At 37.8% G+C, this 17,235-nt stretch overlaps 1 protein-coding gene and 1 pseudogene across 3 annotated transcripts in view; one reads left to right on the forward strand and one right to left on the reverse strand.

The window, feature by feature from the left end:
* Positions 1–17,235, forward strand: part of Pfdn1 (prefoldin subunit 1) — a 63,215-nt gene that overhangs the window by 12,535 nt on the left and 33,445 nt on the right. The window lies entirely within an intron of this gene.
* On the reverse strand, positions 9,163–10,023 carry LOC102009179 (annotated as a pseudogene).

Raw genomic sequence — 17,235 nt, forward strand, 5'->3', positions numbered from 1 at the left:
TTCAGGCTGACCTTGAGCTCACTTTGTAGCCCAGGCTGGCCTCGAACTCCCAATGATCCTTCTGCCTCAGCCTACCGAGTGCTGGGATTACAGGCCTGCGCCACCATACCTGACTATCTTTCCATTTTTTGGTATCCCCTTTGATCTCCTTTTTCAGACTGCCATAGTTTTCAGTGTAAATGTCTTTAACTTCCTTCATTAGATTGATTCCTAGGCATTTCATTTTTTGGGGGGTATTATTGTGAAAAGTGTGGTTTCCCTAATTTCTCTCTCAGTGAATTTGTTATTTGTGTGTAAGAATTAATTGTGCTGTTGATTTTTGAGTATTAACATTGTATCCAGCTATGATACTGAATTTGGTTATTAAATCTAGAAGTCATTTGGTGGAGTTTTTGGGGTCTTTGATGTAGAGTATCATGTCATCTCCAAATAATGATAATTTAACTTCTTCCTTTTCTATCCTTATTCCTTTTATTTTTTTCTCTTGTCTAATTGTTCTGCCTAATGTTTCTAGAACTGTATTGAATAAGAGTGGTGACAGAGGACATCCTTGTCTTGTTCCTGATTTTAGAGTGAAAGCTTTCAGTTTTTATGTTTATTATGATGTTGGCTGTTGGTTTGTCATAGATGACTCTTATCAGATTGAGAGAAAGACCATCTATTCCAATTTTCTCTAGGCTTTTTTTTTTTTTTTTAATCACGAATGGGTGTAGGACTTTGTCAGAAGCTTTTTCTGCATCCATTGAGGTGATCATCCGGTTTTTGTCCTTAGCTCTGTTAATATGGTGTATTCCATTTATTGATTTACATGTGTTGAACCATCCCTGCATCACTGGGATGAATCCCACCTGTTTCATGGTGTATAATCATCTTGATGATTTGCTGCATTTTGTTTGCTGCCAGTATCTTATTGAGGATTTTTTCATCTCTGTTCCTTAGGAACATTGGCCTGAATTCTCTTTCTTAGTTGGGTCCTTCTCCAGTTTTGGTATCAAGGTCATGCTTGCTTCCAGAAATGAATTTAGAGTATTACTTCCCTTTTGATTGCATTACAGAGTTTGAGAAGTAGTGATGTTATGTCTTCTCTAAATTTCTTATACAATTCAACAGTGAATCTGTCATGGTTTGGGCTTTTCTTTGTTGGTAGGTTTTTAATTACATCCTCAATTTCATTGACTGATATTGGTTTATTTAGAATCTTTATATCTTCTTGATTCAACTTTGGTACTTCATATGTATCTAGGAATTGGTCCATTCTGTGTTTTCCATCTTATTAGTATATGGGTTCTAGAAGTAGGTATTGATGATCTTCTGGATTTCTGCAGAACCTGTTGTGATTTCACCATTTTCATTCCTAATTGCACAGATTTGAGTCTTTCCTTTTTTTTTGATAAGGTTGGCTAAGGGTTTGTCAGTTTTATTTAATCTTTCAGAGAACTATCTCTTCAATTCATTGATTCATATATTGGCATTATCACTTACTTGTACAAACTAATTTCTTTAATTTCATATGTGACCCATTGATTGTTCAGGAGGGTGTTATTTTATTTCCATGGGTTTATGAAGTTCTTGTGGTTTCTTTTGCCATTGATTCCAGTTTCATTGCATTGTAGCCTGATAATATGCATGGGATAATTTCAGTTCCTTTGCATTTACTTACGTATGTTCTATGAGCTAGTATGTGGTTTATTTTGGAGATCATCTCATGTGCATCTTGGAAGAATGTATATTCTGATGTTGTGGGGTGGAACACTCTGTAGATGTGGTGGATTAACTAATGGTCACCTTGTAACACCCAGCTGAACTGAATCAGTGTGGTGCTGAGTGTAGAAGACCCAGCTGAGGATTGTTGCCAATAGCATAAACGCAGAACTGGAGGGGAAGATGATGTGCTGCTGATTTTCCTGGAGAAGCTTGTCGTGCTGGTTTTCCTGATATGAACTTCACTGTTTTCATCATCAGAGGAGCTTGGGTCCTTGCTGTTAACTGAGGATGGCTGTGGTTCTTTTCAGGGGAGCTCTGGTCCTTACTTTGAGCATTGCTTTCTGGCTCCAGTGCAGATTCCTCAGCTTGCTGGCTAGCACAGATCCTTCATCCTGCTGGCACAGACTTTCCACTACTGACCTTTAGGCCTTGCCAGTGCAGATCCTTAAAACAGCTTTGCATGAGACATTGTCGTGGGCTGTAAGCCTCCAACTGGAGGTCTTCAGCTGGGTTTATGCAGGACATTGTTGTGGAATCCAGGTGCTCAGCTGGACTCTTTGGGTCTCTAACATGTGGACAGATCTTCTGCACTGTTTTGCATTTGACTCTTTGTATGAATATAAAATAATCCTATAAATTATGTGTCTTGCAATATAAATATGTATCCTTTTCCCTTGGAAACCTTGACTACAACAATGGAGATCTACTAAGTCCATTTATTCTAAAGTTTAGTTCAGTTCTGATATTTCTTGGTTGATTTGTCGAGTTGATCTGTTTGTGACAGTGGGGTATTGAGGTCCCCCTTTACAACTGTATTAGTGCTTATTTAATTTTTCATGTCTTTATATTTGTTTTGTATAGTTGGATGTACTGGTATTTGGTGCCTATATATTTATGCTTAGTATCTCTTCCTCTTGAATTTTCTCTTAACAGGGATGTAGTGACCTTCTTTGTGTCTCTTGATCAGTCTTGGTGTGAACTCTACTTTGTCTGCAAATAGAATAACTACCCCTGCTTTTTTCCAAGTTCCTGTCATGTTGAGTATTGTTTTCCATCTTTTGACTTTCAGTCTATGAGTTTCTTTTGGAGTTAATTGTGTTTCTTGTATGCAGCCTGTTTTTTGGATCTTATTGCTTGGTCCATTCTACCAGTCTGTTTCTTTTTTTTTTTTTTTTGGTTTTTCTCCGGTACTGGGAACCGAACTCACGACCTTGCGCTTGCCAGGCAGGCACTTTTGCTGCTGAGCTAAATCCCCAGCCCCAGTCTGTTTCTTTTGATTGGTGAATGGAGACCATTTACACTGATGGTTATAGCTGATGTGTATTGACTTATCTTTGTCATGTTATTTTCCTGTTTTGGGTTCCCTTTCTTTTCTCTCTGTTTAATTACTTGCCTTGCCTAGTGGATTCATACTTTTGGAGTTCACGGAGCTGTAGTCTTCGTTGTCTCTTTCTAGAATGTCCTTCAGAACATTTTGGTGTGCTGGCTGGGTGGTCATGAATTTCTTTAGATGTTCTTTGTCATGGAAGTATTTTATTTGTCCATCAGTTTTGAAAGATAGTGTTGGTGGGTACATTAATCTGAGTGGGAGAGGGGCTGGGGATTTAGCACAGCAGCACAGTGCCTGCCTGGCAGGCGCAAGGTCGTGAGTTTGATTCCTGGTACTGGAAGAAAAACAAAAGAAAATTTAAAAAAAAATCTGAGTGGGAGATAGTTTTGCTGGGTACATCAATCTGAGTGGGAGATTGTTTTCTTTTAGGTTTTGAAATACTTCACTCCAAGCTGTCCTTGACTTAAGGATTTGTGTTGAGAACTCTGCTGTGATTCTGATGGGCTTTCCTTTAGAGGTGGATTTTTTTTTTTTCCCCTCTAAGAGCTTTTAATATTCTGTTCTTGAGTTTCTGGAATCTTGAATATTGTATGCCTTGGTGTAGATTTTTTTTTTTTTTTTTTTGATCATGGCTAATTAGAGTTCTATATGCCTCCCTTGTTTGTATTTAAAATTCTTTTTCCATGTTTGGGAAGTTTTTGAGTGGGTTTTTTTTTTTTAATGTCTTTTGCACTATCTCCTGCCTTTTTCATTGACTCCAGTCAGTCTTGTGGTATTCTTCTTTGTATCATTTAGCAGCTGTTGGATTGATTTTTCATGGTTCCTTGCTGTTTTTAAGAATTCTTTCTTTTTATGATCGTTAACTACAGTCCTGTCTTCTATATCTGATATTCTGCCCTCCTCATATTGGATCATTCTACTTTCAATGGATTTTTTTTTTTTTTTTTTTTTTTTTTGAGACGGGTCTTGCTGTATAGTTCAGTGTGGCCTTGAACTTACTGTATAGCCCAGGCTGGCCTTGGACTTGCAGCAGTCCTCCTGCCTCAGCTTCCCAAGTGCTGGGCTTACAGGTGAGTGCCACCATGCCTGACTTGATGGAGTTTTTAAGCTCCTGGATATCTGTTTGAATCTGTTTTCATGGATTCCATTTCTTTCCTGTGTTAGGTGTTCATGGTTTCCATAATTTTCCTAAGCTCCTCTATTTGTTTTTAGCTTTATCTGCTCTAGAGTCACTAACTATGTCTTTCATTGTGGACACTATCACTGTAGTTATCTGAGAAATTATTTCTGAGTTGATTTTTTTTCTAAAACCTCATTCATCTGCTTTGTTACTTCTGCTGTTACCACTTCAGAAGTGAATCATTTGATATGCCAAGACTGAGATTGCCTGAGGGTCATAAATAATACTATTATAGGCCAATGCCAAAGAACCAGGGGTTAGGCCAAATAAGAAGCAACTTATCTCCAAGAAATTGAAGAGATAGGATCACTGTGTAGAAGGGGCAGTTACAACCTACAGATCCATGCTAATTACTGGCAACCCCAGATCCCTCCACAAGAAATGCACCAGTGGATTGGAGCAGTGGACACAGTGGACTGCAGTGGATGGTGAGTTATCTGAAAATGATGGAAAAGTTTCAATCATTCTACTTCATTGCCCCTTGGATTTGCCTTTGATGAGCTGGAAGTCTGGAATTGCATCTTGCTTAAATGTGTTTTCATTTTCTTTTTTTTTTTTTTTTTTGTTTGTTTGTTTTTGGTTCCTTTTAGTTTAATGCTTGTAAATTGCTTAATGCTTTTTTTTTTTAATTGGGACAGTTGTTACATTTTAGATATATGTAATGATCACATTCATAGGGAGTTAGGGAACTTGTACCTGTACATGATATAACTTAATTTTTTTTTTATTCCCATTGGCAAGTAACTTTATTGCTAGTATTTAGAATTCTTTGGAAGTGACTACTTCTCAGAGGTGTCTTCCTGATGTAGCTGGCATTTGGGTTTTGAGTTGGTTGCAAGATCCTATCTCTTCAATTTATTGGAGATAAGAAGTTACTTCTTATTTGGCCTAACCCCTGTTTTTTTGGCATTGGCCTATAATAGTATTATTTATGACCCTTAGGCAATCTCAGTCTTGGCATATCATGAAAAACAACTTATTGGAACACAGTTACATCACCTTAGCTAAAATCAACAGTAACATTGGCGTCAAACACTGACAGCCTATAAAATGACAAACTGTGGTAACTATTAATTCACCACCTTTAACTGTATGAACTAGATTTGGGGTTATACAACAAAATCTAAAAGCAGAAAATTTTGTACAGTAAATATGCCCTCAGTATGACAGTTTTACTCTTGGGAGAAAATTTTAAAAGGGTTAAGGGGACAAATAGAGAAATAGAAGAGGAAGAGATTAGAAGCAAGGCTGGTGGACAAAGGAAACTGGTGAAGACAGGAGGGAATGAGAAAAGGAAGAATAAAAAGAACAGAACAACAAAAAAACCTAGAAACAGTGTTCACACATGAAAGCAAGAACAATGAAGAAATAAGAAAACAAAAGAAAGGAGAAAAAAAGAAAATAAGAAAAATCTGCTTCAAGGTGTGTCTCTGCTGGACAAAGTGGGCAGACAGCCCAGATCTGTGGTGATTAATCCCAGCAAGCCAGCTGTAGATTTATGGCAGGACAGTGGATAATCCCAAGAATCCTGCACCTTTAGTTCCAGTGCAGTTCAGGCTGGTTTTTGGCTGTGGGGCTAGAAACTGATTTGTTCAGCCTGCAGTACTCCAAGTACTGCTGCCAATTTGAACTCAGCTCCCTACCAGTTTGAACTCAGCTCCTTGACCTCCTGCTGACTTGAACTCAGTTCCACCTCACCCTGACACTGGGAGCTGCTAGATGGAGCCAGCCCACAGCTGCTCGGAGTTCCGAGCTCTGTTGGTTCCTCTCCGAGATGGCTACTGGCCAGTTACTCTCTCCTGGGAGACATCTGAACCAGATGACTCACCATCCACTGCAGTCTACTGTGTCCACTGCTCCAGTCCACTGGTGCATTTCTTGTGGAAGGATCTGGGGTTCACAGTAGTTAGCATGGATCTGTAGGTTGTAACTTCCCCTTCTACGCAGTGAATCAGGGATCAGGGAAAAATTGCTGCTTGCTTCCACCTTCTTCATTGTGGTCTCTCTTTGCTCTCCATGTTGGGTCTAATTCTCACTTCAGATCCTTGCCGGATCCTGGTGACCCACTCATCTCCTTTTCTTCCTCACATTGCTGTATTCCAGTGTCTGGACACCAAATCTCAAAGGGGCTAGTTCTCTACTCTTTATCACTGTGCCATCTTTCTGGAAGACTTCATTTTATTTTTAGAATTTTAAGTTCAAATAGACATGTCTGGGGGACTATTTCATTGTTCTGGTCAGGAACTCTTAACGAATTCTTGTTTTGAAGATGATCTGTTACCTTGAAGTGGACCAGATTTCTTGAAAAACTATCCTTTCGGCTTTGAAGAGGACTTGAAATGTCCTGATATCAAAATTTGTACAGCAGTAGACTAGAATTGTATCCATTGTTAAAAGATTATGTCTTCACACAAAGTTGTAAAATAGCTCAGTGATTATACGTGAAAATGTTAGAGGTTTGATGAGGTAAAAGTAAGAGTGGTAAACATAAGGTGATTATTTACCAGAATACTTAGAATGCCAAATAGTCCCCCAAAAGAAATACCATGTTTGTTTGTTTATTTATTTATTTATTTTTTGTCCTTTTGAGACAGGGTCTTGCTATGCAGTTCAGGCTGGCCTTGAGCTCACTTTGTAGCCCAGGATGGTCTCACAACAATCCTGCCTCAGCCTCTTGAGTGCTGGGGTTACAGGCGTGTGCTACCACGCCTGGCCAAACATCATGTTTAAAATAGATTAACATACTACTGCTTTCATTTCAGGAGGAATAGTTTTGATTTTAAAATAGTGATTTTTTAAATTAGTACAAATTGAAGCTAGCAGTGTGTGTTACTTATCAAGAACAAGGAATGTTTATATGAGATTAAGTTCCTGAAGAGACCAAGATTTTGTTGTACTTTCAGTGAATTCTGAGAGTTCTTACTTGACAGATAGGTAGCTTTTAGTTCAGTTGATCTTTCTTCCTAAAGTACTTCCCTTTCTTGGCTTCATGATATAACCCTTCTTCATATCTCACTAGCCATTTCTTCTCAGTCTCCTCTTCTTTAACATTTCTAAATATTAAATTGACATTGGGTGTAGCCAATGGATTATTTTTTTCTCTTGTTTTCTTATTGTTGACTTTAGTTTTTTTTTGGGGGGGGGGTACTGGGAATCGAACTCAGGACCTTGCACTTGCCAGGCAGGCACTTGTGCCGCTGAGCTACATCCCCGGACCTTTTATTGTTGACTTTTTAAAAGTTCTGTAGTGCACTCTGGGGGTGAGGGTGGGAAATTGAGAGAAGAGGATCACAAGTTTGAGCCCATCTTAAACAACTTAATGACTTAGACCTTGTCTCAGCATGAAAAAAAAAAAGATAGGGATATAGCTCAATGCAAAAGCCCTGTATTCACTCTCCAGTTATGAGGGGAAAAGAAAAAAAAAGAGAGTTCTGGGTTTAAGATCTTTGTCACATAGGTGTTTTGCAAATATTTTCTCCCATCTATGGTTCCCATCTAAAATTTTTTATTATTTTTAACCTTTTGTTTTTAGAGTACTTCTTATTTTCCTATACTACAAGATGCACTCAAGCTCTGAACTACATCCCTAGGTTGACATCACTGACTTGTTCAGTATCATAGAGTTCATTTTATTCTTTTTTTTCTTACCTATAACTTTTTCTTATCTGTATCTTTCATGGTGAGGTGTCTGTCTCCTACCACCTCCCTACTTATTTACTTTCTTATTTTTCTCAGTATATGTGTGAAGCAGTTTCAGAATTGTTTTCCTGTACCTCCTGTGGGAAACAGATTTAACCAATTAACCCAGAGTTAACAGTGATAACACGTTTGTTTAAATCCTTCTGTATTTTACTTATTTTTTACATTGAAAATGGAATACGACCTGCTGATTTTTTTAAACTTGAGTTTTTATTTAATGTATTGACATCATTACATGTCAATAAAAATACTCTCATTTAAAAATATTTTCAGGCTGGCGTAGTGGTGCATGACTATAATCCCAGCATTTGGGAGGCTGAGGTAGGACGACTGCTGTGAGTTTGAGGCCAGCCTGTGCTACATAATGAGACCTTTTCTCAAAAAAAAACCTAAAAAAAAAAAAAACCAAAACAATTTTTTTTTCTTATTTTAAAGAGAGAGGGCTGGGGATACAGCTCAGTGGCGCAAACGTCTGCCTGGCAAGTGCAAGGTCCTGAATTCAATTCCTGGCACCAAAAAATAAATAGATAGATAGATAGACAGCAAATCTATCTTTTAATTTTTTTTTTTTTTTTTTTTTTTTTGGTACCGGGAATTGAACTCAGGACCTTGTGCTTGTCAGGCAGGCGCTTATGCCATTGAGCTATATCCCCAGCCCGAGATAGATAGATAGATAGGTTCTCATTAAGTTGTCCAGACTTGCCCTAAATTCTAGGGCTTAATTGATCCTCCTGCCTCAGCTTCCTGAGTTGTTGAGACTATGGGTGTGTACTACCATGCCTGACCTTTGGCTTTTTATTTTTTTAAGATATATATACAATAAATTTACTCTTTTTAATTCTGTAAGCTTTTACAAATACATACTCTTATGCTGTTAGGTAATTACTTAGTATGAAGTTACAGAATATTCACATTACCTCAGATCATTCAGTCATGCCCATTTGTGGTTAGTCTTTGCCCTTTACCCTCATCCCCTGGTAACCATTAATTTATTTTCTGTCCTTGTAGTTTTGCTTTTTTTTAGAGCACTTTGTAAATAGAATCATACCATATGTAGCCTCTTTGTGACCTCAGCTGTCATCATCATTCTCTTTCTTTTCCTCTTCCTCTTCCTCTTCTCTCCTCTCTCCCTCTCCCTCTTCTCTTTTTCTCCTCTTCTCTCCTTTCTTTCCCCAACCCTCTTCTCGTTCTTCTCTGACTTGCCCAAGTACTTCAGGCTGGCCTTTAACTCAGTTATGTATCCCAGGCTGGCTTTGAACCTGTGATCCTCCTGCCTAAGCTTTTCAGCTGCTGGGATCACAGATGGGTGACACTATGCCCAACTTGTGTCTGGTCATCTTTGACTTACCATAACACTTTTGAAATTTTTTCCATATTGCTGCATGTAACAGTAGTTTGTTCCTTTATATTGCTAAATAACATTTCACTGTATAGGTGTACCAGAATTATATTTGAATGGAGTTGCTGGGTTGTGGGTTGGATGGAAGTTTGTTTGTAAGCAAGGAGCAAACATCCAAATGGCTACGCTGCTTTGCATACCAGCCAGCCAACAGTGTGTGAGAGTTCTGGTTGGCTGGTATCCTCATAAACACTTGATTTTTTTTTTTGTAATGGGAAGAAAATGGGTATTAGAGTTAGCCAGCTAGACTCAGTTTAGAGGATCCCAATTTTGTTGGCAGTATCCAAGCATCATAATTAGGAGCCAGTCGAACCTATGCCCTCTTCTCATTAGGCCTGATGAGGACATTGACCTTGGCCACGCCAGTGTCCAGTGTCGTAGAGCATTTTCACAGCCTGTCTGATCTGTGCTTGTTGGCCTTGACACCCACAGTGAGCACAAATGTGTTGTTGTCCTCTGTCTTCTTCATGGTGGACCCCGTGGTCAGGGTGAACTTGATGGCATAGCGGTCAAGGTAGTTTCTCATGAGAGTGCTCTTCCGAGGGTATTTGGGCTGCCCCTGGAGCCACATTGTCTTGTGACAGCGGAATGTGGGTGTTGTGCAGACTTCCATTTGACACCTTTCAGTGCTGCCTTCTTGGCCTTCGAAGCTTTTGTTTTGGCTTCACCTTTGGGAGAGGAAGGAGCTGCCTTCTTCGCCTTTGGCGTCATCTTGGTAGAAGGGGTCCTTGTGGGTTTGTTTTTTTTTTTTTTTTTTTTAAGACATTGTCTTGCTATGCAGTTCATTCTGGCCTTGAACTCACTATGTAGCCCAGGCTGACCTCAAACGTGGGGCCATCCTTCTGCCTCAGCCTCTAGAGTGCTGGGATCACAGGCATGTGCCATCACACTTGGCTATTTCTTTTTTGTTTTTTTTTTCGGTCTTTTTGAGACAGGGTCTCACTGTGCAGGTTTTGAACTCACTTTGGCTGGTTTTGAACTCACTTTGTAGCCCAGGCTGGCCTCGAACTCACAACAATCCTCCTGCCTCAGCCTCCCAAGTGCTGGGATTACAGGCATGTATGGCTATTTCTTTCTGGTTATACTCAGAAGTCAGATACCTGGATCATGTGGTGGATGTATTTTTAATTTTTGAGGAACTTTCACACTTTATCATAATGGCTATACTCATTTACATTCGTATCAACAGTATGAGTAAGAGTTCCTTTTTCTCCACACTTTTTCTTTTTTCTGAAGACTTTGGAGACTTTGGCTGGCCTTGAACTCATGGCAATCCTGCCTCAGCTTTCTGAGTGCTTAGATTACAGGTGTGTGCCACTGTACCCAGATTTTTTGTTTGTGTTTTGATTAATAGCCATTCTAACCGGTGTGAGACGTTATTTCATTGTGGTTGGGATTTGCATTTCCTGGATGGTTAATGGTTTTGAGTATTTTGTCTCATGTTTGTTGGTTATTTGTACTTTTGAAGAGTATCTCCAGTATTCAGATCATTTGCCCATCCCCCCTACATTGGTTTACTTGTTTTTTTGTTAAGTTTTTTGAGTTCCTTATATATTTTGGATATTAACCCTCTGTCACATGAATAGTTTGCACATGTTTTCTCCTATTTTCTTGTCTCTTTACTGTTTTTTCTTTTGTTTTTTGGTTTGATATTATCTCATTTGTCACTTTTGTTTCCTGTGCTTTTGAGGTCCTTTCCAGAAAATTATTTCCTACATCAATGCCTTCCAGTGTTTCCCCTGTGTTATATTTTAGTAGTTTCATAATTTTAAGACTTTTTTTTAAATCTTTGATCCATCTTGAGTTGATTTTTTTTTTTTTAAAGGGTGAGAGATGGGTCAAGTGTCACTCTTTTGCATGTGTATATGCAATTTTCCCAGAACAATTTGTTGAAAAGGCTGTTTTTTCCCTCCATGGCTTTGGCTCCTTTGTTGAGAATCAGATGGCTGTAGATGTGTGGGCTTATTTCTAGGATCTCTGTTATTGGCTACCTTTTTTTTAAATGCCATTGTCATACTGTTTTGGTTACTATGGCTCTGTGGTATGTCTTGAAGTCAGAAATTGTGATACTTCTACCTTTGGTTTTTTTGTCAGAATTATTTTGGCTATTTAGAGTTTTTGTCCTTCAGTATGTTTGTTTGCTTGTTTTGATTTTCTGACACAAATTGACAAGAGTCTCGCCAGGTAGTTCAGGCTGGCCTTGAACTCACTGTATAATCCAGACTGGCCTTGAACTTGTGGCGATCTCTTGCCTCAGCCTCCCCAGTGCTGGAATTACAGGCATGTGCTACCATGCCTGGCTTGTACTTCAATATGAATTTTATGGTGGTTTTTTCTAGTTCTGTAAAGAATGTAATTAGTGTTTTGATGGGGATTGCATTGAATTTATAGAACACTTTAGAATGGATTTTTTTTTTTTTTTTTGAGACAGGGTCTCACTATGCAATTCAGGATGGCCTTGTGCCCACTATATAGCCCAGGCTGGCCTCCAACACGTGGCAGTTCCCTCTCACAGATTACAGGTTTGGGCCAATACCCCTGGTTTAGTATGGATGTTTTCACATTACTTTTTCCAATCCATGAACAAAAGAGGTCTTCTCACTTTTTGTGTGTGTCTTCAGTGTCTTTTATTATTAGTGTCTTGTAATTTTTATTGCAGAGATCTTCAACTTTGTTTATTCCTAGATACTTTAGTTTTTGCAGCTTTTGTGAATAGGATTGCTTTCAGATTTCTTTCTTACCAAAATTGTTATTGCTTTCTGTAGGTTGATTTTGTGTCCAGCTACTCAACTTGATTTATCAGTTCTAATAGTCTGGGTGGAGCATTGTAGATTTTTCTATAGAAACTTACCATCTGTAAACAAGAGTAATCTGACTTCATCACATTTTGTATACTTGTCTAACTGCTTGCCCAAACTTCCATTACTGTATTGCATAAGAATGGTGAGCGTGGATATTCTTATCTTGTTCTTCATCTTAGAGGAAATACTTTCAGCATTTCTCCGTTCAGTGTGATGTTGGTTATGAGTTTTTATATGTAGCTTTTATTAATGACCTTTCTATACCTCTTTTGTTCAGGGCATTTCATGAAGAAATGTTGAATTTTATCAAATGCTTTTTCTGCATCTATGAGATATCATATGATTGTATTGTTGTGATCTATTGTATTTAATTTTCCTTTTGATGGGAGAGCTACCTTTTAACATTTGTTCTGGTATATGTTTGCCAAGATAAACTTGCTCAGCTTCTATTTTAATTTCTCCTTCATTTTTGATATTTTCACTGTTTTAAATGCCAGGTTAGTAGTTTTTCTTTCATATTTTAAAAATGTCATACCATTGTGTTCAGCTTTGTTGTATCTGTAATTCTTTGTTTCTCTGGTTATAATGTATCATTTCTCTGGCTGCTGTCAAGATTTTCTCATTGTTTTTGGTTTTTAGGAGTTTGAATATGCTCTGTCTTTTTGTGTATTTTCCTTTTTGAATGTTATGTTTGATATTCTTTGTTTTCTTTTTGTGTGTTTTCCTTTTTGAATGTTTGGTATTCTTTGTTTTTATTGTTTATTTTTTTGCCCATTGTCTTCAAATGTTTCTTCAGCTCTATTCTCTTCATCTTTTCCTCTTGGGTCTGTAATTACACATGTATTAGACCATTCGATATGTCTCAGGAGTCTTAATGCTGCATCCAGTTTCTTTTTTTACCCTTTTTTCTCTTTGTGTATTATTATTATTATTATTTGTGTTACTGGGGACTGAACCCAGGGCTTTTGCACTGAGCAACCTCACCAACCCTTTTTCTTTTTTTTTTTAAATTTGATACAGGGTCTTGCTAAGTTAAGTTGCCCAGACTGAGCTTGAATTTGCGATCCTTCTGCCTCTGTTTCCCAAAGTGTTCGGGTTATAGGCATATGTCACCATACTTGACTTTGACTGATCTTTTTAACTATCTTCCAGTTTACTTGAACTTTGCCACCTATCAAACAAGGAGCACTGTAAATTCAGTTCTAAGCTTAAGATTTTTCTGGGCCATATATTGGTTGAATTTGGATCACAGCCTAAGAGTAGATTGGTTATGGTTATACATTCTCAGGGGATAGTTTTGTTTTTTCATTCTGTTCACTACTAAAGTATCAGTAAAGTTTTATTGTGCCCTACTAGAGAGGCAAGTTTTATTTCTTCATCACTCCTAGACTAAAGGTGGAACCCTTTGGAAACCTGGCTTTAATAGAGGATTCTCCTGAGAGAAACCTCATTTTGGATGGCCCTTTGTTTTATCTCATTTTAAATCTCATTGCTTTGCCAGTGAGGATGTTTGTGGTCTCCAGGATTTAGCAGAAAGTAAGGGTAAAAGCCCATTTTCTGCTTTCTTATATTCTTGCTTTCTTCATTTCACTTCATTTTAGAGCTCTTTGTAATCTCTCACTTATGTTAATTCAGCAAAATATTAAAAATATTGTTTGCTTTGTTTTTAATCAGGAGTGTTTAGGATATCTGCTCTATTATGCCACTGAGCATTTCATAACATGGATGGGTCATAATTTTTAAATCATACTCTTTTCTTGCTAAAAACTTACGAAATAAAAATTTTTTAGTACTAAATCTTTGTGTACATGTACAAGTAATTTTTTATCACCAGAGGAGTTAGGCAGAGGAACAAGATAGATTCTTTTCTTTTCTTTTCTTTCCCCTCCCCTCCCCTTCCCTCCCCTCCTTTTTTTTTTTTTGGACACATCTTGTTGTATACTGCAGGCTGGCCTCAGACTTACAGCAGTCCTCCTCTCTCTGCTTCCCAGAGTGCTAGATTGCAGGCATGCACTACCATGCCTGGTTAGATAGGGTCATTCTTATTTAGTCTTTTCTGTGCTTCTAAATTTGTGGATGCCCTGAAGCCTAAATGCGGTTCAGTAAGTTTCACATATCCTGTAAAAGTTTCTCATCCAAACAAAATATACCATCATAAACATTTTGTTTCTTCTTAAATTTAATTTAATTTTGCTTATTTATTTTTTAAGAATTAAATTTATTGGTGCATTTTAGATATACATACTGATGGCATTCATCATAGAGAATTTGTACCTGTACATGATATATTTTGACGATTCTTTTTTCCCCTTTACCTCCCATCCTTTCAGCCTCTCTTCCCTTCCTTATATACAAAAACTTTGTTTCCATTTTTTTCCTTCTATTCTTTCTTTTTCCTTTTCTGTTCTTTCCCTTCCCTCCTCCCTAGTTCCCCTTCCTATTTGAATATTTTCTTCCTACTTCACCATACTATACTTTTGGTCCTTATTTACACGATCATTTTCTCACATCAGAGAAACTGCTATAATTGAACGTATGTTTCCAGTTTATTTCACTTAAGAGTGAGGTGTCAGGTATATCCATTTACCTAGAAATGTCTCACATTTATTCTTCTTGATGGCAGAGTAGTAGTCCATCCACATCTTTTTTATCCATTCATCAGTTGATAGGCATTTGGGCTGTTTCCAAAATCTAGCTATTACAAACTGTGCTTCTGTAAATATGGATATGCATATATTGCTGTGGTATGATGCTTTTAATTCTTCAGGGAAGATACCAAGAAGGTGAATAACTGGGATGAATGGAACCTCTAGTTTTAGTTTTTCGAGGAATCTCCGTGCTGATTTCCACAGTGGTTGTATCAGACTACAGTCCTACCAACAGTGGAGAAGGGTTCCTTTTTCCTCATAGCCCCACCAGCATTTGTTATTGGTTGATACTTTTTTTTTGAGGCAGGGTGTTGCTACACAGTCCAGGCTGGCCTTGAACTCACTGTGTAGCTTAGGCTGGGCTTGAACTTGTGGCAATCCTCTGACCTCAGCCTTTGGAGTATTGGGATTACAGGCGTGCATCACCATACCTGCCTGGTTGATTTCTTGATAATAGCCAACAGTGAGATGGAATCGCAGGGTTGTTTTAATTTGCATCTTTCAAATGACAAATGATGTTGAATTTTTTTTCATATATTTATTTGTCACTTTTATTTCTTCATCTGAGAAGTGTATATTCATTTCAGATGCTCATTTTTAGATTGGGTCTTTACATTTGGGGTATCTGAGTTTTTTGAGTTCTTTATGTATTCTAGATGTTATTCCTTTGCAAAACAGCTGGCAAAAAATTTTTCCCACACTGTGGGTTGTCCCTTCACTCTGTTGGTGGATTCTTTTGCTGTGCAAAAGCTTTTTAATAAGATGAGATCCCGGTTGTTGATTATTTGTGATTATTTCCTGTGTGATTGGGGTTTTGTTCATAAAGTCTTTGCCTACACCAATGTCTTTAAGAGCTCTATGTATTCTCTTTTCGAGCAGATTTAATGTTTCTGTTTTAATATTTAGATCTTTGATCCATTTCAAGTTTAGTGGTGAGAGACATGGTCTAATTGTAGTCTTTGGCTTGTGGAAAGCCAGTTTTTCCAGCACCATTTATTAAAGAGGCTATCTTTCTTCCACTGAAGGTATTTGGCCTCTTTTTCAAAGATAAGGTGACTGAGTATGTTGTGTTGTTTGTGCATCTCTTAATCTGTTCCACTGACTCTGGTTCCTCATGTAATCAAAACCAAAGCCATCAAAAAAGTGTATTTTCCAGGTGGCGTAATTACAGATAATTGAGGAAGTTGACAGTACAGAAACACATGGTTTGATTTCCTGGTGAAAATAGAGGCTTTTTACAAAGCAGTGACTCTTATCCGGGTTATACAATCTTGGTATTGTAAGCACATTATCTCCATATCATTTGTCATATGAGAATACTTTCCCTCTTCATAGTTTATTTTTCTTTGTAACACTTTTGAACTTCAGAGTCTTTTATATTTGGCTCTCCATAAACAGGCAGGATCTCTGTAAGAGTCTCCATTTTGAGAAACTGTTCATTCTTGTTTATGATGTCAAGACTTGTTATCATGATACATTTTCTCCATGTAGCATCTGATAATTGACTGCCCTTTATTAAACAGCAGAGGTGAAGTACCTTCTAAAGACTTTTTTAGAAATCTAGGTGTTGCTTGGAGCCCTTTCCAGTGTCTGTACATATGCCATTCTTTGAATTGAGGACCAAACCAGATTATTTTGTTTGAATTTTGACAATGTATTACTTACTCCTTGAGGTAAACATTTGGGGTTACACAGTTCTCATCCTTGTTTAAAACTTTTTTTGTCTGAGATGTCTTGGCCTTACAGTAGCACATTGGCCGACCTCTGGCCTTTGAAGTTGGCATAGTCTAGTATAGCTACCTCAGGGATGTGTGGCATGGGAAAGCATGTTTTTGTTGTCAAGTGTTCTTGTTTTCCAGTAATTTTATTTTCTGCCGAAGGGATTTAGTATCAGTTCAGATGCTCATTTTTGGATTGGGTCTTTACATTTGGGGTGTCTGAGTTTTTTGAGTTCTTTATATATTACAGATGTTATTCCTTTGAGAAAGGAATAACAGTTCAGGTAACTTTCTTCTTAGAGGCCACATATGTAATGACTTGACCTCTAATCTTAGCTTTGAAATTTGCCCATACTCTTAATACACATGATGTCTGAAGACCTATTATTTGAGGCTAGTACTAATTGACTGGCCATCAGTGTTGTTATGAAATGTATATTTTACTTTGAGAATTATTTCCATGGCTGAAAGTTTAAAATTGTGCATGTGATGACATAATTTGGTGACTCTTGGACCTTGTTTTGTAATGCCTTCTGCATTGTGTCACTGAGATAGTGCAGTTTCAAACAACTCTTCTCAAATGCTAGCATGACTTAATTCTGAGAAAAATATTCTGTGCACTGTAATCTTATCTGAAATACTACCTGTCTCTTGAATCTAGTAGATGAGAATGTTTTAGACATAAAGGATTCTAGAGGAAATGAACCAGTATTTATCACTGTTTCTAATGGGCAGTCTTCCCCAGCCCCCCCCACC

This window comes from Chinchilla lanigera, unplaced genomic scaffold, assembly GCF_000276665.1.
Source record: "Chinchilla lanigera isolate Chin_1 unplaced genomic scaffold, ChiLan1.0 scaffold00017, whole genome shotgun sequence".
In the NCBI taxonomy this organism is placed as follows: Eukaryota; Metazoa; Chordata; class Mammalia; order Rodentia; family Chinchillidae; genus Chinchilla; species Chinchilla lanigera.